Source organism: Diabrotica undecimpunctata, chromosome 1 (genome assembly GCF_040954645.1).
Source record: "Diabrotica undecimpunctata isolate CICGRU chromosome 1, icDiaUnde3, whole genome shotgun sequence".
Lineage (NCBI taxonomy): Eukaryota > Metazoa > Arthropoda > Insecta > Coleoptera > Chrysomelidae > Diabrotica > Diabrotica undecimpunctata.
In genome coordinates this window covers 102,265,982-102,289,766 of record NC_092803.1, presented here as the reverse complement: position 1 = coordinate 102,289,766, position 23,785 = coordinate 102,265,982, and the positions used below count along the sequence as shown (strand labels likewise).

The 23,785-nt window shown below is 30.8% G+C and overlaps 1 protein-coding gene across 8 annotated transcripts in view; it reads right to left on the bottom strand.

Annotated features, from left to right (window-relative positions):
- LOC140451733 (probable multidrug resistance-associated protein lethal(2)03659) overlaps positions 1 to 23,785 on the bottom strand; it is a 207,570-nt gene that overhangs the window by 128,632 nt on the left and 55,153 nt on the right. Inside the window, exon 1 of one of the 8 annotated variants that reach the window (XM_072545586.1) lies at positions 13,233 to 13,375. The exons of 6 other annotated variants lie outside the window; for them this stretch is intronic. The gene's annotated coding sequence lies outside the window, so the exon portion shown is untranslated. Of the gene's footprint in view, positions 1 to 13,232; positions 13,376 to 23,785 lie in introns of those variants that run through there. One more of the 8 variants, XM_072545614.1, reaches the window with a different exon arrangement.

Here is a 23,785-nt window from a genome sequence, read left to right as displayed (position 1 = left end):
TGGACAGATTATATTTTTGGATATTATTATTGATTGGTTCTCGAAACCAAAATTTATGTGGCTTGTGGACAAATGTTATTGTGATTCCTCTAATCTCAACCGTTACAACTTTAATATCGTTTTTGTAGATAAAGTAAGCATCTGGCCTAAGGTAGCCCAATATCGAATAGGATCCTAATATGGAATACCTTAATTTTTCTGAAAAAATAACTTCGGAACGCAATGTGTAACTATCTTCAAAACTAATTAAAAAAGAGAAACCTGGCATAAATTAAAAACGGGAAAATCTGTAAAACTCGTTAGAGAAAAAAAATGGAATATTTTAAAGCGGCCCAGCATTTACAAGTGCCTAGGAAAACTTTGTTTCGCTTATGTTAAAAGGATAATCAGTCTGCAGATGAGGCAGCAGCCAGTACATTATGAAGACAAACAATATTGCTTTACAAGTTTAAGTCACCTGATAGATTATATAATAATGATAGAGAGTAAGTTTTATGGTATGACCAGATCTTCGCTAAGTAGCTAATATGCTAGTAAAAGATAACAACAAGCTATTTTACAACATAGCAACAAGTCGTCATAAAGCCAAGCTTTTAGTTAGCAAACCAACTGGTACATCTTTTGGTAGGGCATTTGGAATTTATAAGGGGAAATTTTGGTATTGATAAGTATTATTGGTTATACATGCAAAAGGAAAAAGAGGAAAAGAGGATCGGGGAGACGAAGCACGCCCTGGTTGAAACATTTAAAGCAGTGGAGTGAAAAAACAACAATAAAACTCTTCAGAACTGCTGCAGACAGAGTAAAGTAAGCCATAATGATCGCTAATGTCTAAAAAGAATAAGGCACATAAAAAAGAAAAAGAAGGGGAAAGTGAATGCCTTTTTACCTTGCTCGAAGAGGAAGGAAATAGCTTCACTTACATTAGCAAAAAGAGAGTCACTTAAGACACTAGTTATTTCCCTGAATGTTACTGGGCACATACTGGGAATGTTCGTGCCAGCGTTCATATTTTCCATAAAAAAATATGAGTGATCATTAGTAAAAGGCAGTCTACCAGGATCTGTTGGGGTTGCACTTCCATTAGGGTAGATTCAAATGACAATCTTTCCAGATTAATTAAATCATTTCATTTAACATGCTAACCCAACTCCTAAATTGAAGATTTTATTATTATTAGATTGTCACTTTGGTCATACTCGTAATATCGATATAATATAAAATGCTATTTAGATAGAATAACGTGGAAATTATCTTCCAACTTATAAGCTCCAGCCGTGCGAAGAACTTTTGTGGACGGTTAAAAACTTATTATAGCGAAGAAATTCGAATACGGATTACAAACAACGACAGACCTCTAAGTGTATATGATATTTAAAGCTATTGCAGAGATGGTTCCAATACGACTTCAATAAAATTAAGACTGCTCAAGGTTTATCTAAAATACCTGTACAAGAACTAAATCCTATTGTAGAATCTGAACCCTCATATTCCAGGCTTAATCGCAGCCTAGTCGATGTCTAATGTTTCCGTATGTCATAATTCCAGTCCCAGGCAAAAGAAAAGCAATCTAGGGTCTAACAGGTAAAGAAAAGCTGCAGTGGTACTAGATATAACAGCACCATTCTACAAAAATAATTTGCTAGATAAAAATAAGAACAGACAAAAAAAAAGAAAATAATTTGGCCAAGATAAAGCATAAAAAGAAAACTGCAAAATAAACGAACGAACAAAAAATATGACTAAGAAACTTTAAAAAAGAAGACTGAGATAAATATGCTTGATGCAGACAGTGACAATAATCTGCTGACTCTGCTGGTGTAGAATGTATTTTTTTAAACCCTTTTTTTTTCGGGAATTCTAAAGGAGAAACTTGTATTAAGTATATTGGGTGTGGGCTTTGGGCACATACTCATTGTACCTACTTTTTCAGAATTTGTCACATAAATTTGTGATTTCGGCAAGTAAATTATGTTAATTCATTTTTTTTTGAGTATAAACATTTAATCTATTAGATGTTTATGTTATTAAAATTATGCCCCTTTTTGTTATTAAAATTATGCCTTCAGCTAATGGTATACATTTATATCCATATATACTTATTGGTTATTTTGTTTGAAGTTTGATTTTATTTTGATTACTAATATATTTAATACAAGGCTGTTAATTACTGACTTTAAACATGTATGACTGATTAGAAATAACATTAAACTATTTTTATTTCTAGTAAGTTTTTATGTTGTATGAATAACACAAAATTGTATTCCATATTTGGTTACTTTCCTCTGTAAAGTATAGTAGATTACTCGCCCATAGGACATATTTATTGGGTGATTTCACCCAGCATGAAACATATGTAATAACAGCTTTAGAAACTCTGCCGTCAATTCTTATCGGTACACCAAGCATCGGGGTTCAAATTATAGGTTGCGCCTTAGATTTCTCACCCCTGTCCAAGGGGTAAGAAATTTCCGAAAATAAAAAATTTTCTCTCTCCTTGTATCAATATTTTTGTACGCCATTATGTGGCATGTCATTATTTTTGTATATCCCCCCCCCCCCTTGAGTGGTAAGTTTATCTTACCTGTGAGTCACATGTACCGTTAAGAATTGACGGCATAATTTCTGAAGTTGTTATTATTATATTGTTTTATATGTGATTCATGCTGGCTCAAATAACCCATTAAAAACCTCTTATGTATTTGTAGACTATAAAGTTAAGGGGATCTAATGTGCGAGTGAATCAAGACGACCGATGGATGGATAGTATGTTAGAGATAAATTTTAACATCTTTAAAACCCAACTAAAAAGCGTTCAAATTAATAAGACATAATCTAAAATATATGCAAGGTAGATCATTTAAATTTAAATATGTGTCAAGTATAATTTTGACTGTACAGATAACTTTACTTATTGTATTCGAAAAACTTTTCTTGAGATTTTTTTATAAATCAATCAGTTTATATTACCATCCAGTTATATTTTTGATCTTTTATGTTAAAAGAGTTAAAAATAAGAGTTATTAATATTCATAACAGAAGCAAGTAAAACATGTCAGACAGTGGCGATATTACATCAGATGCAGATGATGGTAAAAGGAAAAAGATGAACCAGCAGAAATATTTGGCAGAAATAAAAAGTTACACGAAAAACCAAATAAGATAGACAAAACACATAAAACAAATAAAAAGAATGAAATGATGGAAATAGTGAGACAACTATATATACAAAAAAAAGAAAATATAGGGAGAGTGAGGATATAAAAAATATGATGAGAAAATGTAGTTAAGGAAATAAAGGAGATCAAAAAGGAGAATGGTGAATATAAACTACAAATGAACGATATTATATAAAAAAACAAAAATCTGAAAAAGGAAATGGCGACCATGAAACAAAAAATGCCAACAAGAATATGCCAACAAGAAAAGAAGAAGAACAACTTAATAATGAGAAGCTAAGTAATAGATACATCAGATGAAGATCAACTAAAAGCGAAATAGGAAACTTTATAAACAAAGAATTGGAGATAATAACAAAAATTAACAGAGCATAAAAATAAATATTATGATGTGTGCCATTGTGTTTAACAAACATGAAAAGAAATTAAAATTATTGAAAACCAAAGGTAAATTAACAAGACATAAACAACACCGAGTATACATAGAATGTGGCCTTACATTAAAACAGATATAAATACAAAGAAAACTTAGAAACAAAACAATAAATAGGAAAAGGACAAAAATAGGATATAGATCCATAATTATACAAGACACAAAATGGAATTGTAACCAAAAAACAAACACAGAACAACACAGAATGAGGACATGAGTGAATATAAAGCCACAAATAGAAAGAAATCACATTAAAAAGGCAACATAATGACAAAGAAGAAGAAGGCCATTTTAAAAATGGCAACATGGAATGTAACGGGCATAAATGAAAAAGAAATAGATCTGGGGAAACAAATAGAAGACAGGAAAATTTAAGTAGTCGCTATTTAAGTAGTCAGAAACAAGAAGAAAAGAAAAAGGAGCCACAACATTGAAAAATGGAAACTTAATAATATACAGTGAAGTAGAAGAGAAAAATGGAGCTCAGAAAGAAGTAGCATGCATGGTAAAGAAAAATATCATCAACAAAGTAAGGAATTGGATATATTTCAGTGAGATTATACTTAGGTTGATATATAGATGGTCTCAAAATAAGCAATTACAAATCTATTTATATGCTACGAAACTAATAAAGACAACCAGAAACGAAAAAAATGAGTAGTGGGACAAACTGCAAGAAGTAATAAATTAGTGCACAATGAAAATAATAATCACAGGCGTAGATATGAATGGTAGAGTGGGAAAAGAAGTAAAAAAATAGAACAATGTTATACGACCATATGAGTAAACAAAATCAACAATAATCAATTACTTGAATTTGTTTTGGACAATAGCATGATGATCATGACTACACATTTTCAATACAAAGAGATACATACGATTACAAGAGAAGTCATATTAAGAAATAAACAATTAAATATTGACTATAATATACTACAAAAACAGAGAGGAGCTTAATAAGAGATGTGCGGGTGAGAAGAAGCTATGGAATAGGCACCTAGCACTACTTACTGAAAACTACATTTAACAGCAAAGAAATAGATATAAAAAGCACAGAAGACAAGAATAAGAAACAAGGAAATAATTAAAATACATATAGTAAGGGAAGAAATAATAAAATCAGATATAAGAAGGAGTTAAAGGAGGAAATGGACAAAGGACAGAAATGCTACAAGAAGATTGGAAAAAAAATAGAAATGTTATGATAAATACGGCAAAACAAGTATGTAGGACCACAAGAAATAATTAGAAAGAAACGGACACCATGGTGAAATGATGAGGTAAAAATCAAAATAAAAAAAAGCAATTCTGGAAAAAACAACCTATAAGACAAAATGCAACTAAAATAGAACATAATAAAAAAATACAAAATAGAACAAAAGCTAAAGAAATAGTCAAAAATGGGAAAAAGAAAAGCTGATACAAGATCGGAAAAAAGATAAGAAAATGTAAAATTGTTTTATAGAAACAAATACTTAAAAACCTACAAAGCAACAGAGGCATAAAACTAAAACAAATAATAACCAAGACGGAACAATATTAACCGATGAAAAAGACATAATGAAAAGATGAAGAGAACATTTAAATGAAGAACAAGGAAAAGCAAAAGAATATAAAAACAACGAAATTGGCGGATCAGAGGAAAACACGGAGGAAACGAAAGCTGTGCAGGAAGAAGAACTAAATAAAGAAATAGGAAAAGTGAAAACCTGGGAAAGCTCCTGGAAGTAATGAATTTAGTCCAGAGATGTTGAACTACATAAAAGAAACGGCAAAGAAATGATTATTTAACATTCTAAATCTGATATGGAAGAAAAAAATACTGCCAAGAGTACGGTCAAATGCAATAATTGTACCAGAGCATAATAGAGGAAACACAAGAGACTGTCAAAACTATAGATGCATATCCCTACTATGTATAGTAGCAAAAATATATAAAATAATAATAGAAAGAAAAATCAGGATATAAATAGAACATACACTAGAGGACGTACAAAGCAAATTCAAAAAAATACATAACACACAAAACACACACTATGCAACAATTAATAAACAGATCCTTCAAGAAAAATAAAGAAGTATATATAAAGTTTGCAGACATGAAAAAAGCACTTGATTCAATCGTAAAGAAAACTATATAGGTGAGCCTAAAAAAACAAGTAAGCAAAGATTTAATAGAATCACCTAAAAGTATTAGTGAAAAAAATAAATACAATCAAAATACAAAATATGCAATCACAATTATTTAAAACAACGCCAACGCAAGGAGTAAGATAAGCAGGTAGTTTAAGCCCAGCATTTCTTATAAATTTAATAGATGAGATAGTGAAGGAATGTAAAAAATCCTTTTTACATTCCAGAAGATGAAGAGTCCATCTTCAGTAAACCTAAAAGCAAGTACCTAATCCCACTAAATTAATAAAAACCAAAGGTAAAATTTTAACGTTTATATGTAGTAAAGATGTGGTTTATATTATTTACTTTGGTAGTACTTGCGTAAATAACTGTAAGACCAAACCGTAGTGGGATTTACTTTAATGAAACCATACTTGAAATATTTAAATTATACGGCAGTATGCCGATGAAATTGATTTACCAACCGGAAACATAAGTTCCTAATAAAAAAAATTATTTATGCATCCGAACTGTCGGGATGGACGAAGCCAACTAACCTGAGATACCGAAAGTAATAATTACTGTTTACTAAGACTGTTTTTAATGACAATGATATTCGGAACTAGATTGATAGTTTGTTTTTAAAAAGTAAACCAGATCAAGGACGCATATGTTAAAATCTATATATAAAATTTTCATTAGATTGGCTTATTAAAATTAAGACAGTAGTTATTATTATTTTTATTTATTTGTTTATATTTTATGAATTGACTATAATATTAAATTAATTAGTCGAATTAGAAGTTATTTACGCAAAGACCTACTTATAAAGTAAGGAATCTAAAACACGTCTTTGCAAATAACAGTCAAAATTATTGTATCTTACATTTTTATTAATTTAGTGGGATTACTTGCTTTCAGGTTCACTGAAGATTGACTGACTAGTCCGAAAACGTTCTGATCTTTTAATCCATTTGGATTTTAAAATTTAATTTGAATTAAATATACCGCTTAAAACATAAGTGTTTTACTTCGATGTTTGAGATTTGTAACTATATGGTATACAGCCAACTTCCGGGGAATTAAGGTCGGTCCTGACAGGTATACTAGTTAGTGCGAATTTGTCAGCTCCAAATAAAAACAGTTATTTAGATAGTAGTTATTATTTTTTTTATTTTCTAAATATAAGTGCATAAGAGTGCGTTCTCTTCCATCATGTAGGTACTCTTTAAAATTATATAAAACAGAGTAATTTTACAGGAATTTATTGTATTTATCATAGCTTGATATAAAAACTCAAAACAAGTTTATTAGTTATCTATAAAGACATAACAAAATTGCCTATTCTAAAACAGGTCTGTATTTCAGGTCTAAATTAATCGTAAATTATAAAGAAAAGATGTTAAATCCAGCTCACGGGCCTTCTTATACTACACTATATAAAACTATATATATACTATATTAAACTACCTATACTAAAACTTATTCTTCTGCTGTGATTGAACAGCAATTCCCTACCAAAGATAGCGCTCACCAAACACCTTCCAGATAGCGCTCACAAACAACTTTTAAATCTGTTTAATATAATTTGGCTACAACACAAATTTCATGAAAAATGGCATGAATCCACAGTTATACCTATACAAAAACCTAATAGTATTAAAGCAAGTTCCGAGTCATACCGACCGATATCTTTAACATACGCCATGTGTAAATTACTAAAAAAAATTATTAATAATAAACTAAGATGGCACCTGGCGAGACAAGATTTAATTATTTCAGAAAAAAGTGGTTTTAGAGAGCAAAGGCAACCATAGATAATATTATAGATTTGGAAAGTGACATTTCTGAAGCATTCGCACTAAGGAGTAAATGTCTAGTGGTTTTCTTTGACATATCAAGAGCTTTCGATACAACCTGGCACGATTATATATTAAAAAAATTTCATAGTTGAAACATCCAAGGTGACTACCTCTTCTTTATTAAAAACTTCCTTCAAAATGGAGCTTACAGAGCTAGGACAAACAACACAACAGAAAATTGCATACCTCAAGGCTCGGTCATTATAAGTCCTACGCTCTTCATAGTGGCAATCAATGAGATTCTCAAAAATCTAAAATCGCCTATAAAGCAAGCGTCTACCCGGATGATCTTTTTAGTAGTAGTAGCTTTTTGCAAAGGTAAAAATATACAAAATATATTTTGTCACACATAGAACTTTCGTTTTATCCTGTTTTCTAAGAAAAATGTCACCCCTCCCTAACACCCCCAATCACAAAGACTATGTGATGAGAACCTAAAACGTGTAACGTAAATAAAATTCTTCGGCATGACATTGGAAGAAACTCTAAGCTGGAAACTTCATATAACAAATTTGATCTTATCTTGTCACAAGCGATTAAATCTTCTATAAACTCTGGCCAATAAAGAATGGGGTGCGGATAGCCAAACACTTTTTATGTTATACAGAACATCAATCAGATCAAAATTAGATTATGGATCTACTGTGTACTCTACAGCAACTAAGACACTACTAAAAGAACTTGACAGTCTCTATCTTAAGCAGTAACATCTGGAGCTTTTCGCACAACACCAATCGAAAGTATTTATTGTGAAGTTAGTGAATCGTCCTTAGAAGACAGAAGACTTTATTTAAGTGTAGCATACGCCGCAAAAATCAGGTCTAACTTAAAAAACCCTACTATTCAAAATTGTTTTACAGAAAAGCTCCTAAATCTCTTAATAAATAAGCCAAGAACAGCCAAACCCTTTTACGCAAGGATTAGAAACTACTTAAATCAATTAAACTACACGTTCCCAGAATGTTTTCCCTCCCAATCGTCCTCAATTCCTCCATGACAAATAAAGAACCCTCCGTGCCTAATCCGCCTCATTTCTTGCGACAAATACTCAACAAACTTACAGTTAATCAAATCCGCCTTTAATGAAATGCTTCACAACTACAAGGATTATAGACATATATACGCACATCTAAATCAAATGAAGGTACTGGTGCTGCAGTCATAACCCCAAAATCGACAAATAAATACAAACTCCCTTCAGAGTACTTCATTTACTCTGATACTATATGCTCTATACCAGACCACCCTTACTGTCAACGCATTCAGTAATACCAATTATATTATACTCACAGGCTCTCTAAGTTTCGTACAGTCAATCCAATATGTCTACTCAACTAATTCTTTGGTCATCAAGATAAAACAAGAACTTCATACTGCTCAACTGAATGGAAAAAACATTATAATATTCTCCATCCCATATTGAAATTCAAGGAAATGAAGAGGCAGGCAACGCTGCAAAAGAAGCTGCAAGAAGTGATAGTGCGGAGTGTGCTAAAACATTTACGAGTGCGGACGTGAAAGCGGCGATTAAATGTAAAGTGCGATATATGTAGGAAAAAAAGTGGAAAGTATCATCGGCGAAGCTACGCAATAGTAAAAAATCGATAAAACCCTGGCCCACATTATTAAACAAGTCGAAGAGACAGGTAATATTAACGCGACTCCGACTGGGTCATAAGCGATTAACTAATAGCTATGTGTTTTCCAATAAACAAGGACAAGGTGTGACAGGACAGAACCAACATGTGACAACCGTGATGAAAAATTAACAATCAAACATATATTAGTGAAATGTCCAGCATTAACGCCAAAACGCATGTTGTAAACATGTTGTAAACACCAAACAAACTTAGTGATATTTTAGGTCTACAGTGCAATATATCAAACATAAAAAGTTTGTTAACTTCAATTAACGTTTAACACTCTATCTAAACTAACATATAAATGCAATACAAACTATTTTTCGCTACTATTGTTTCGCTAATAGCTAATTTGCCTGATGCGATTTTGTTAATAAAAAAAAACTCCCGTGAATTATTCCATTTTAAGTACCTAAGTATTATTGTCTTTGTGCTGAATATGTTTTTAAATTTTAAAATTCAACCAATTTTTAAAAGTCAAATATGTAATATATTTAAAATATAATTAAAGCTATTTAAAATATAATTAAAATACGATTTTGACAATTGTTAAAGAATTAACAAACAATAAAATGTTCTAATAATTATTATTTTAAATTTTTAGGTAATAAGATATAGAATTGGTAGATAATTCTTTATATACGAGATAAAAACCAAAATAGCGACGATATTTATAGTATTCAAAAAAAGTTTCCTAAGCAACTCCTAATTAGAATATTTTAGATTGGAACCAATAGGTAAAATATTGAAATTGTAGACTATACAACACCTTACCCAAAAATAAAAAATAAACACAACTAACAACCTTTCAACGCGAAACTCAGAATGATGTAGGTAATAACGAAATCATGTAACAAGGGGAATCTCCGAATTGCAAATGTTCACTTTACTGATATCTGGAGTTTATATTAGAAAATTTTGGATGAAATACAAACTATAAAACATTAAAATCGCATTAATAATCATAAGGGGAGGTAATCGGGCTAAGATTAAATCGAGAAAAGACAAAAATATTAAGATTAGGAAAAAAACCAATGAAAGAAAAAATCAAAATAGGAAGTTCTGAGTTGGAAGAAGTAGAATACTTCAAATACCTAGGAGTTACAATAAGTAAATCCGTAGAAAGCAAATCCGAAATAAAAGAAAAAATATTAGCAGCGACTAAAGCTTATTTTGCAAACAAAAGATTACTTAAAAGCAAAACACTGACTAAAAAAAGTAAGATGAGCATTTATAACACCATAATTAGGCCAATATTATTATATGCAGGAGAAACAATGACGATGGTTAAAAAAGATCAATAAGACTTAAGAATAGCAGAGAGAAAGATTATGAGAACCATACTAGGACCAATCAGAACAGAGCAAAATGAATATAGAAGCAGAACAAATGCAGAAATTAAGGAAGAACTTAAAGAAGACATCATAACTAAAATAAAGCCATGCAGAGTTAGATGGTTAGGTCACATTTGGCGAGCAGGCGATGAGGCAGTGACATACGCAATGATAGAATGGAATCCAGGAGGAAGAAAGAGAAGGGGAAGACCGAGATCAAAGTGGCTGCAAGAAGTTGAAGAAGACCTCCAAAGGGCAGGAGTCAGAGAATGGAGAGGAAGAACTAGAGACAGGAAAAAATGGAGAGATATTGTCAAGAAGATAAGATAAACAAAAAAGACTGATCCACTTAAGAAATTGGATATAGATAGCCTTTTCTCGGTGTAACCCCCCACTGGAGTGTATAGCCATTATATATATTAATCATCATAAAAAGAGGCCTTACTGTATTTTGATATTCTTTAGATTCGATTATTACATCGCTGTATTTGTCATTAAGTTTAAATGTTAATTTTAGTTACCTTAAGTGTCAAAGGAATGCTATAATAAATTACCACTATTCTATTAATATAATTGAGAATGGGTAACTAATAAAAATATTAAAATTATTTTATTTGATTTTTTTTTAGATGATGACAATCAACTTTTGTCTGCTGCTGGAAATCATATGTTTCCTTCACAATCATCTGTGGAGAAGGAAGATGTTACAAAAAGTAGTGGTCATAGTTGTGATGGACATATTTTTCATAATAGTGATTTCAATACGTATTATAATCTATAAACCGTGTAACACTTAACCAGATGTAAGCGATTTAAAAGCAAGGAATAGTGAACTAAATGCACTGTTCAATAAAGATACAACTTCACTGACGGAAAAACGACATACTCTTATAATACATGTAATACTCATAGTTTATCTGAATTAATGGTTGTAAAAGAAGAAAATTACATTGGCGTGGTTCCTATAGGAAGCAGTGAAGCAAATGAAGATGATATTTCAGATGCAGATCCAAACTTTATTCCAAGTAATTCTGATTCAAAAATGCATGCGAAGTCCATTCAATAGCCTACAAAGAATACTCTAAATCGTTAGTTCCATACTCTAATACAGATTCTAATGATGAAGTTACAGTTGAAAATACTGGTGTAGCAAAAGGTAAAAAGCAAATACGGTGTGAGAAGAAATGGAAAAAAAAACTTTAGGAAAATGTTTCACCATTAGGAAGATCCGTTCCAGTAAAACAAATGAAGCCTGTTTGTCAAAACTGTCAAAACAAATGCTCCACAAAATTGAATGAAACTCAGAAGCAACATATTTTTAATGAACAATTTAAATACTTTTTCTATCCACCCAGTAACGGTACATGCGACACTTGCGATTCATTTACTGCTAAGCTTAGAGAAAATACATTGAGCAACCTCGAAAAAGAAAAAGTTAAAACTGGCCAAAAAAAATCATCTAACAGAAGCATCGTTTCGTTACAATTTAAAAAGAAGGGATAAAGAAATAGCATTAAACGACCAATCTTATAAAGTATATATTATGGTAGATCTTCAAAAACGTTTGCCGACCCCTTTTTTAACAAAGTCATCTAGCTTTTATTTGTGTAAATTATGGATTTTAAATTACAAAATTCATGAGCCCAGCCACGCTGCCTGATGAATTTTGGGGGATGAGGTTAGAGGATGATGTGGAGGTAATGAAATGGCCTCATGCATGTTGAAATGGGCTACTAATTTTTGCATAACTCAGGTGCCAAGAAAATAAGAATATGGTCAGATATAATTGTACAACCCATAATAGGAACATTATGATGGTAATGTTGTACTTCTGGCTGAATTTTTACATTCCAGGGATTAAAATAATAAACCGTAAATTTCTACTTTGTGGCCACAAACATGGAGTTTGATGGCAAACACAGCATCATATATATATATATATATATATATATATATATATATATATATATATATATATATATATATATATATATATATGTATATATTTATATATATATATATGTATATATTTATATATATATATATATATATATACATATATATATATATATATATATATATATATATATATATATATATATATATGTATATCTTTAAAAACTGGAAATGTATTGGATTAAAATAAATAGATTTACTTAGAATATAAGCGTGATATTTGTGATTTCGCGCTCTCCTGAAAAATTGCTATAAAGGACTTAGGTTAGTCTGGCTCTCAGATACAGCTGTAGTACCGAGTTGATGAAGCCTGATTGAGCTGTAGAAGCCGAGAGATCAAAAAATATTTCTGGTTACATTTAAGGTCAATTTGTAGAAAATATAATAAGTAAATAGAAAATAAATAGCTACAAGAAAATAACTTCAAGAATATAAGATTGAAATGAATCGAGAAAAAGTATCAACGCTTAAAGCAAACATATCAATATATGCAGGACATAATATGAAAGTTATATCATAGCATTGCATGGCTCAAGGTGACAAAACACACAAATTAAACAAATCAGAACCATATTAGATCACAATGAAGTATATTTAGGCTTATACCATGGGAAATAGAAACAAATCCATGATAAAAAATAGAAATACTGGTAAATACAAAAGACTAAGTACTACCGATGATGTAATCATCTTGATTAACAATTAATTCTTACCTTAAAATTTTTAAACTCACTTCACAATCATGCGAAAGTTTCAAAACAATAACTCATCAATGTCCCAATACAAAAAGCATCCACAGTATTTATCCGAATAAATCTAACTATCATTATATTAAACATGTCTTATACTATTATTTGCATATACACAGATATATCTATCTCTATGATGCAATTTTTCTTGTTTTTACGACCTAAGTAAGCAGTATACATAATATTTAAAATATGAAATAATTAACTCATTAGCAATGCCATTTATTAAATAGAGTAAAACTTGATCCATGGAATATTTTTTAAATAATTTATTATATATGTATATGAAAAGGTGTAGCTGAAGGATTTATGCAACATTTTTATGAATCTATGCACAAAATAATGATTGTAATAAATAATTTTAATATTAATGATACAAAACCGGTATTAATTTAAATGCAATATGTTAATAGGTACTTATTTGGTTACATTTTATATCTTCGAGTAATACTCTTAGAATTTTTCTCTTAAGATAAATACTCCTTTATCTATTATTTATTTCGTTGGAAATAACCCAATATTGGGCTTTTCTAATTTTGTCTTGTAACAAATTATGGCTTATGGCACCACACGCTCTCCTTAGAAAATCCATTTCTACTACTTCTATTCCTTTTTTATCTTTTTGCGTGATCTGCCAAACTTCTGCCCCATAAGTCATAATAGGCTCTACCAAGGTTCGATAGATTGTCAATTTCGTGTCTTGTCTAATATGTTTAGACCATAGTAGAGAGTTTAGAATGTTTACCGCTTCTTTCCCTGCTGCGTTCTGTTTTCGATGTCTCTTTTGGTAGTGTCTTCTTTAGATATTATAGATCCGAGATATTTATATTCATTACATGATTTTGTGTTTCTAATTTCTAACTCTGGATCTTCTTCATCATCTCCTCTTTTAAGATACTTTGTCTTTGACATATTTATATTGAGTCCCCATTTTTCATATTCTTTCTTTAGTTTTCTAAACATGTAGTCCATGTCTTCTCATCATTCGCTACGATACGATATATGTATATAAAAATAAACCAAATGTACTTACGTATCCAGAATTTTAATGAATCTCCGCAAAATAAAAGCACATGTTAGAAACAAGTATTAATTACGAAAATCCTACAGAGCAATATTGATTGCAAACAGTATGTAAAACAGCATGAATTATATACTAATTTTGCTAACAATATTCTCGTCACTGGTATACTTCTTTCATATTAAAATCATAGTACATTCTACTTTTTAGAATTACATTCCAGAATTCAATTTTTTTCAGTTAGTAAAACGGGTGCAGCTTAATTGCTACTAATTTGATATAATATTTAGGTCTTGTAATTTTATTGAAATAAAGTCTTTTCATTTATAGGTAATTAATAAATACCCCGTGTTGTTCTTTCTTGTTTATTGTTCAGTTAGGTTAGATAAAATAATTTATTCATAACGTAACATATTTATTCAAATACAACTTGTTGTTCTTTTCTTGTTTATTGCTATGTTATCTTAGAAAAATGCATAAATAGACTTTGTAATGGTATATTTGTTGCTATTGTATTAAGCCTTATGTAGGGAATGTAGAGTCTTGAATTAAAGTTTATTTCAATCTGATATCGTTTAAACTATCCTCAAATAAAGTTGGCTCAGTAAATTACTGTCTTCTGACAATATTGTCACAATTGGTAACATTGCTTCTAAGTGATCCTCTCCTCAGGTATGGGTTTTCTCAGAGCCTTCTTTCAGTGCGGTATTTATTATGACGTCATATAATATATTGGATGATTCTAGAATTATTTCATGTAAATATTGACGAATTTGACAGATGCCAGGATCGTACTTAGCCACAAGTGAAAAGCTTATGGCAATAAACTAGTATTTGTATTGCAAGGTAGATTAAATAGTAAGCAATATTGTTTATTCAATTTATAATTATAGAAATATTTAAAAATGACAAAAAAAAAACGATTTATTTAATGTTTTTGTATAATAGTATATAATACAAACATAGTTAGTTAGTTTTCTATTTATACAATTAAATAATTTGCCGTCATCTTTTGTAAACACAAAAAAAAGGTTTTCAAACATGTTTATTGGATAATGAATATTAACTAATGATATATTTAAGACAAAAAAACATAAAGGCGACGGGAACTGTAAGAGAAAATCGTATGCAATAATGTCCAGTAATGGATCTAAGCTAATGAAGAAAGTGGTAAAAGGTACATATGATTATAGATTCGACAAAAGTAATGAAATTTTGAATGTGAAATGGTATGATAAGAGTGTTGATTCTATGTTATCCAAATATGGTACCAATAAACCACTAGATCACGTAAAACGGTGGTCCAGAGCATCAAAATCAAAAGAAAATGTAATACAACATTTTTCCTTTACTATACATTGTGTATACACGAGTCCTGATGGCATATTCGTATTTATTTATTATTGATTTGGGTTCAAGTCTAGTGGCTATTGGTATCAGAATCTTTTTGGATACCTTCATTTGTCAATCGTCTTATAGTTGGTAAAGACATTTCTAACACGCCGAAATAAACAGTAGGTAAAACAATTTTATTTTCAGCCTAATTTTTAACTTACTTTACGAACAGAAAAAATTGGTAATAAAGTTTCTCCAGCTTCCTTTTGTAATTGAAAATAGTTAATTAATTTGAGTATCAGTACTTTTTCCTTTTCCGTATATCTTGGCATTTTAAAAATATTTTAATGTATAAATAAATAATCCAAAACATAAAAAAATGCACAGCGCTGTGAAATAATATCAAATACTGGCCTGAACGCCAACACTCACTTCACTCTTTGACACTTCGAAAGGATGGTCAACATGAATTAAGTTTTACATCAAATGTTCGTAATTCGCGTAATTGATTGGCTGTAGAAATTCTCCAGCATCAGCCAAAGTTTGTAAACAATGTCTCTGGTATGAAACAGTAAAAAAATACTTATTAATGAGACGTAGAGGATATGAGTTTTGTAACAGAATATCCGTTAACATTAAGAGGAAATCAATTCTTTGAAGAGCATGTGTCAGCCTGGAACTTTAGACATTGGAGTAGGTTATGTTTGAACCTCGTGGGAGGGCATGAGTAGTAGTTTAAAAAAGGATTACTGACCATATCTTTTCTAGATCAGGAGGTTCTTAATACCTGACCACTACCCCGGTGGACACGCATTCCAAGAAAGGAATACTATTATTTTAATTTACGTTCATATGTGAACTGTATATAGTTTTGAATTTCTTGAACCGTACTATATTTAATATAAAATTAGTTTTTCTTGGGTTTGGGTTCAATAAATTATATTACATGTGGAACTAGATTTTATTTTCCATAGAAATCAACGTTTCGGCAGGAAACCCTTGCCTTTGTCAACATTCTAAAATGTACAAGATTAAGAGCAAACAGTTATTGTAAAATATGTATATATATATATATATATATATATATATATATATATATATATATATATATAACTTACCAAAACGTAAAACGGGACACTGACATTAATGAAGTGACAAATAAAAGTTGATATCTGATATTTCATGGTTTACTGTCATTAGTGTATAATTATTTTTATATGGACGTATCATTGATGTGGAGATATGTTATGACTTTAACCCTTTCGCTCATGCATTTTTGTTTTTTAAGATAAAAATTTGAAATTTGGTAGGCATATTCTTTTAATTTTTTTTTTTAATTTTTGGCCTACTCAAAATAATTCCCTGTTACCTCTTTTAAGGGATATGAATTGTACAGTATATTGTACATTGTGAACAAACGGTGTATACGACCTGTACAATATATTGCACATTGTGAGTAAATTGTAGTAGCTCTTGCGACTTTGGAAACAAAATACAATTAAAAAATACAATTTTGTTTTTTGAAATACATAAGTGTATATTGCACTTTTTACAAGCTAAATTGGTTCTAGAACCACATTTAGGGAATTTGCACCTAGAAGAAAAGGATTTGTCATCTATAATTGGCCAATGACCAAATCCATCCAGCCTTACTTCTGCTACTGGTCTAGTTTCTGTTTTTTGTTTTTTCTGTGACGTAGATGACGTCGATTCTCTTGTATCCAAAGGACGTCCCTGTTTTCTGGGAGATACTTTGTCTGATTTTATTAAAACTTCAGCGACGTATGCCCTAAAATGAACCAAATCCAATAGTTTCTTGCCCGGAATGCCTAAAGCAATCGTCTTTTGCCTGTATTCCAGAGAACAGGCGATATCGATACTATGTGTAAACATACGAAGTGTCCACTTCCTGGAACGAATAAATGTTTTGTATAAAGTAATCAAAAAGTCGCATTTATCAACGCCGCCCATATGTTGGTTATATTTATTAATTACTTCATGTCGTTTCACATAAATATATTGTTTCTTATTTTTGTCCCACCGTTAACATTCATCTTCTTTTCCTACACCCATAAAATTAGATTTCATCAGAACACTTTTATTGTCAAACCACTGAGTGAGAACAACTTGCAGTGAGTGCAGTAATACATGGTATCTCGTAAACAACATGTGTTTTTTTGAGTTTTGGAGTTTGTGTTTTTAGTTAAGTAAAATATTTATTTAAAAGGTTGTTGCCTTTGTGGGCCACTGTTATGTTATGTTTGTCTAAAAGATTTGTCAATTGTTCGAATAAACCTTTTATATATGGAAGAGTTGTATAAGTAGTTTTGATACTGTGGGGTTTATTGTTATTTGTATGGTTGGAAAATTTATTAAGTCTTGATTTGAAAATAGTTTCGATTAGATGTTCGGGATATGCATTCTTTAGAAGGCATACACAGAAAATACAAACTTGTTTGCAGCCCACAATATGAAAAAATTAGCTCCAACAAATGTAGGCGAACTAAAAAAATTTGTTGTAATTTATATACTGATGGGAAATTTACATTATGCACGTATAAAATTTTATTGGAGCCCACAATTACAAGTACCACAAATTTCTGAAAGTATGCCAATAAATCGGTTTTATTCGCTAAGGACCCATTTACATTTTGTAGATACCCAAAGAATAAATGTTGGTGAAACCGATCAGGATCGCTTTTGGAAGGTACGACCTTTGTATGACATAATTATATCCAAATGCTTGTCTTTGCCGATCGAAACTGAACTATGCGTAGACGAGCAAATGGTACCCTTCAAAAGATATTTAAATATTAAGCAGTATGTGACAAAAAAGCCAAAACCTTGGGGTATTAAAATTTTTGCCTTGTGTAGTTCCGGTGGTTTAATTTATGATTTTCTAATTTATCAAGGGGCTACAACGGAATTGGACAAAAATCAATTAAAAGTTTTTGCATTAGCAGCGTCAGTAGTTTTGAAATTATCTGAAAGAATTGCAGTACCAAATGTTCAACTTTTTTCGATAACTACTTTTTCAATTATAATTTATTGCAATTGTTGCTGCATAAAACTATTTATGCTACTTGTCCAGCAACAGGAGATAGGTTTAGCAAACCGCCTTTGCTGCTTAAAAAGGAGATTTCAAAGAAAGATCGTGGATGTTCCGTACAATATGTAAGTGGTGATGGAGAAGTTGTTCTCACTCAGTGGTTTGACAATAAAAGTGTTCTCATGGCATCTAATTTTATGGGTATAGGAAAAGAAGATGAATGTTAACGGTGGGACAAAAATAAGAAACAATATATTTATGTGAAACGACCTGAAGTAATTAAAAAATATAACCAACATATGGGCGGCGTTGATAAATGCGACTTTTTGATTACTTAATACAGAACATTTATTTGTTCCAGGAAGTGGACACTTCGTATGTTTACACATAGTATCGATATTGCCTGTTCTAATGCCTAGAATACAGGCAAAAGGCGATTGTATTAGGCATTCCGGGCAAGAAACTATTGGATTTGGTTCATTTTAGGGCATACGTCGCTGAAGTTTTAATAAAAGCAGACAAAGTATCCTCCAGAAAACAGGGACGTCCTTTGAATACAAGAGAATCGACGTCATCTCCGTCACAGAAAAAACAAAAAACAGAAACTAGACCAGTAGCAGAAGTAAGGCTGAATGGATTTGGTCATTTGCCAATTATAGATGAGAAATCCTTTTCTTCTAGGTGCAAATTCCCTAAATGTGGTTCTAGAACCAATTTCGTGTGTAAAAAGTGCAACATACACTTACGTATTTCAAAAAAATAAAATTGTTTTATGTTATATCATACAAATAAATAATTAGTTGCAGATATATGATTTTTAATTGTATTTTGTTTTCCAAAGTCGCAAGAGCTACTACAATTTACTCACAATGTGCAATATATTGTACAGGTCGTATACACCGTTTGTTCACAATGTACAATATAATGTACAATTCATATCCCTTAAAAAAGGTAACAGGGAATTATTTTGAGTAGGCCAAAATTTAAAAAAAAAATTAAAAGAATATGCCTACCAAATTTCAAATTTTTATATTAAAAAATAAAAATGCATATATATATATATATATATATATATATATATATATATATATATATATATATATATATATATATATATATATATATATATATATTGTTTCCATACTCATTATTATATTGATAGGACCTTATAGCAACATTGTACTAACAATAAGATGTGGTTGTTTCCACAGGTGTTACATGAGAGTTTAGTTTAATCATAAAAATGGACACAACGTCATTAAAATTATGTAAAATTTAGTAAAATATTATTTACAAACATTATTTTTTGTAGACAGGCTTACTTTAAGTTAAAAATTATGTAAAAGAACTAGACATTAACATATCATGACCCAAAGGACATATCGTTGTTAATGGATTCCGGCACAACAAAGCACCATAGACATATAATATAAATAGACTGATCGCTGTAATACATTACCGTTTCCCTAGTACGAAAGAGAAAACTTACTCAAAGCAGTCCCTGTATAATTTTCTAATGGGCCGGGTTAATCGACCGTTGACACGTGACCTTGACATTGGTCATTTAGGTCACGGGGTCAAAACATCCGGCCTATTTAAAAGAGATGCAGGGACTGCTTTGCATCAGTTTTCTCTGTTGAACTGGGGGAAAGACGATGCATTGCAACGCTCAGTCTATTTGTATTATATGTCTATATATTGTATATGTGTATATTGAATTTTTTTCAAGTCCTTTGTTTAAGAAATGGTTCCGCTAAAAGGGCTTGAAGAGGGTGGTAAACTCATGCGAATACGACCTTCAAACAAATCATATCTCGCTTAATTTTTAGTCTATAGAACTAAAAAAAAACTTAAATCTACAGTAAAAGAAAGATTATGTTTTGTATTACAGCATTTTTTCTGTATCGTTTTTAGTTTTTGGGGTACCTATTTAAAAAAAAAAGTAGATTTTTAAAAAATTCCGAAAATAGTGCCTAAACCTTTTAAACTAGTTAAGCTTCCAGAATATAATGTTTGTATATAAATAAAGTAAATTGTAACTGGCAAACAGCAAGTTAAACAATTAATGATTAGGATTTAGTTTAAAAGAAAATTTTATTCAATCAATATATGTTTATCACAAAACCATTTAATGTATATACACACAATAGAAATTTAATTTTGTTCTGAAGCATTTAATATAGGAATGAGATAGATAAAATTCAATTATTCGAATATTTTTACGAAGTAAAAAAAACAAAATTTATTTAATTTATTTATGTTTTGTATTTGAGAATGATTTCCGAAATGGAATTTTGTAGTAAAAATAGTCAGAGAAGAATACCTTAGAAAAATCAGTAACTACATATGGCGAGATTTTTGCAACTATATGTCGCTTCTCGCATCCCAGACAATATTGTTTTGTTTGTTCCAGTCCAGATGTTTGAAATCCATTTTTGTCTTGGCCTACCTTATTTATTTCTTTGTTCTGGTCATGGCTCTCTTCGTTCATTCATTGTAGATGTCAATACCACTTAAACTGTTTTTCAAGTGTATAATCCATGATCGTATTGTTTACTTCCATTTTTTCTTTAATGCCTTTATTTCTTACATGATCAAGTAAAGTAAAACCAAAATATCTTCTCCAGTACATAATTTCGGTTAAGCGCTATTTTTATCGATAACCCAAGTTATAACTCATACTTAGTACTAGGTGGATCATAGACTGATATACATATACGTGGATCGGCATAAGTCAAGTAATGCTATAGAAAAACGAGCATAAGTCCGGCCATGCTCATAAGTCTGGCAACGCTGCCAAAAAGACCAAAACCACAAAACCAAACATGTTCAATGTTCGTGCTTCAGACAGAGTATATTGCTTAAAGAGAAGCTTCAGCCTTCAGACAGTTATGTCGGTGTCATGATAGCACGTGGTCGTCCAGTAGACGTGTTTTCAGAATGAATATACCGGTATCTTTAACAACTAATGATAATAGGGAAACAGTGGTGCTGGCGTTTGTTGAACAGCCAAACCAATCTGCAGTGCGGCTTTCGAGAGAACTTCAAATATCCGATATCTATCAATTTGAACACTTCATTTTTTCTCTTTCACTGCAAATTTGTTCAATGACTTATGCCGATCCCTGTATATATATATATATATATATATATATATATATATATATATATATATATATATATATATACATATATATATACATATATATATATATATATATGTATATATATATATATATATATATATATATAAATACTTTATAAGATTGGTAACTGGTGACTCAGTGGAAACGTGGAAAAACCTCGCATCCCGCTGACTCTGTCCAATTTTAAACATAGGCCTCCTCTTCCTTCTTCTACGTCTCTCTATTGTAGGCAGTTTGTATCCACTTCGGCCTGCGTGATTCTTCAAGTCATCTGACCATCTCGTTTGTGCCTTCCTCTTTTCCATGATCGTATTTTTACTTCTATTTTTTCTTTATTTCTTACATGATCAAATAAAGTTAAACCAAAATATCTTCTTAGGTACATCATTTTGGTTGAGAGTTATTTTTATCGATACCTAACCCAAGTTTCCGACTCATACTCAGTATTAGGTGGATCATAGACTGAAATTTATTTTTATTCTTCTTGTTTTTACTCCATAAGATTGCATGTAGTGCTTTTCTCATATATTTTATATTTTCTTCCTTCTTCTTTAACTGCCGTCTCCTTTAAGAAGGTTCTGTTTTCCATATTTTCCCAAGTATATATTCATTATATTTCCCCTCCTCATTTAATATAACTTCTAAGAAGTATTAATTACTAGCCAACATTTTTTTTATTATTCCGCTTTGTGTTTCGAGACTTTCTCCTGTGTCTCCTATTGTATCCTTATAGTCACGGATTGTGTCTTTTATATATTTATATCTCGACCCCATTTTGTAAATATTTCCATGAGTTTGTTTATCGTACATGTCATGTCTTGAAAATCTTCGACAAGAACTATGTGATCATCTGCAAAGATTGTACACAAATGAGTGTCCTCTATAAATATCCCAATGAGGCTGCATTTTCCTATTCACTGGTTTAAAGCGTTGCATAGATTAATTTTAAACCGTACTATAGAGAGGCAGGAGCCCTGTTTAAGACTTTTTGTTTGTATGAAAATCTCAGAAGTTTATTTTTTAACTTTAAAAACCGTTTCGTTTTAATTATATAAATATGCTTTGGCGGCGTTGATATACATATAATTTATAGCTTATGTATATATATATAAAAAACCGATATACAAATTTTATTACTTAAATAAAAATTAAAATTATTGATATTTCATAAAGACACGGGCATATAAATTTTCAAACATCCTGTATAAGACAAAATATGTATTTTAAGTTGTTAGAAGAATTGTTAATTAGGCCTCAGAGACAAGACTTTCAAATATTATCGATAAGAAATTTAAATAAGTCGGTTATTGTGGAATGGATTTACCCGGAATAAAAGTGTATATAGAAAGTGTTGGAACAATAGACCGGGATTTGCGGTGGTTTTTCTCCCCGAAAGATTATATCGGTAAAAGTTTATTAACAAAAGACATTGAATTGAGAAACAGGTATCGTTTGTAGCTATTAGTAAGAAATATTTGTAAAGCAGATAGATTTAGTTAGAATAATTAAAGAAGGTTGTTTTCTGGAATTACCCGAATGACGTTTTATAGAGAGAGTTGGTTGGTAACGATATACGTCACAGAGGTGGATGATTTTTATTGGTCAATTTTTGAATGCAAGGAGGTTGGTTTTGGCTATGAGATAGGAGAGAGAAAAAAAGGTTGGTTAGTCAGTTTTAGTCGCCCAAGAAGGAAGGAGCTTGGTGATTTGTGTTTTTTTGAAGTTCCGAAGACGTAATTTACCGGGTGTATTTATTTGCTGTGTAAAAGCTGACCAGTGTGAGGAACGGGGTACAGAGAGATAAAAAACCAAAGGGTTTAGAATATTAATAGCAGACGAAGCCGGAAACATTTGGAGTTGTAAACAGGCGCGGAGATTGGCTCAAAAGGAGGCTGCATAGACTAACACGAGTTGTTGGGTTGCAGATACAGTGACAGATAGGAGAAAGGTGTACGTCATCTGGACC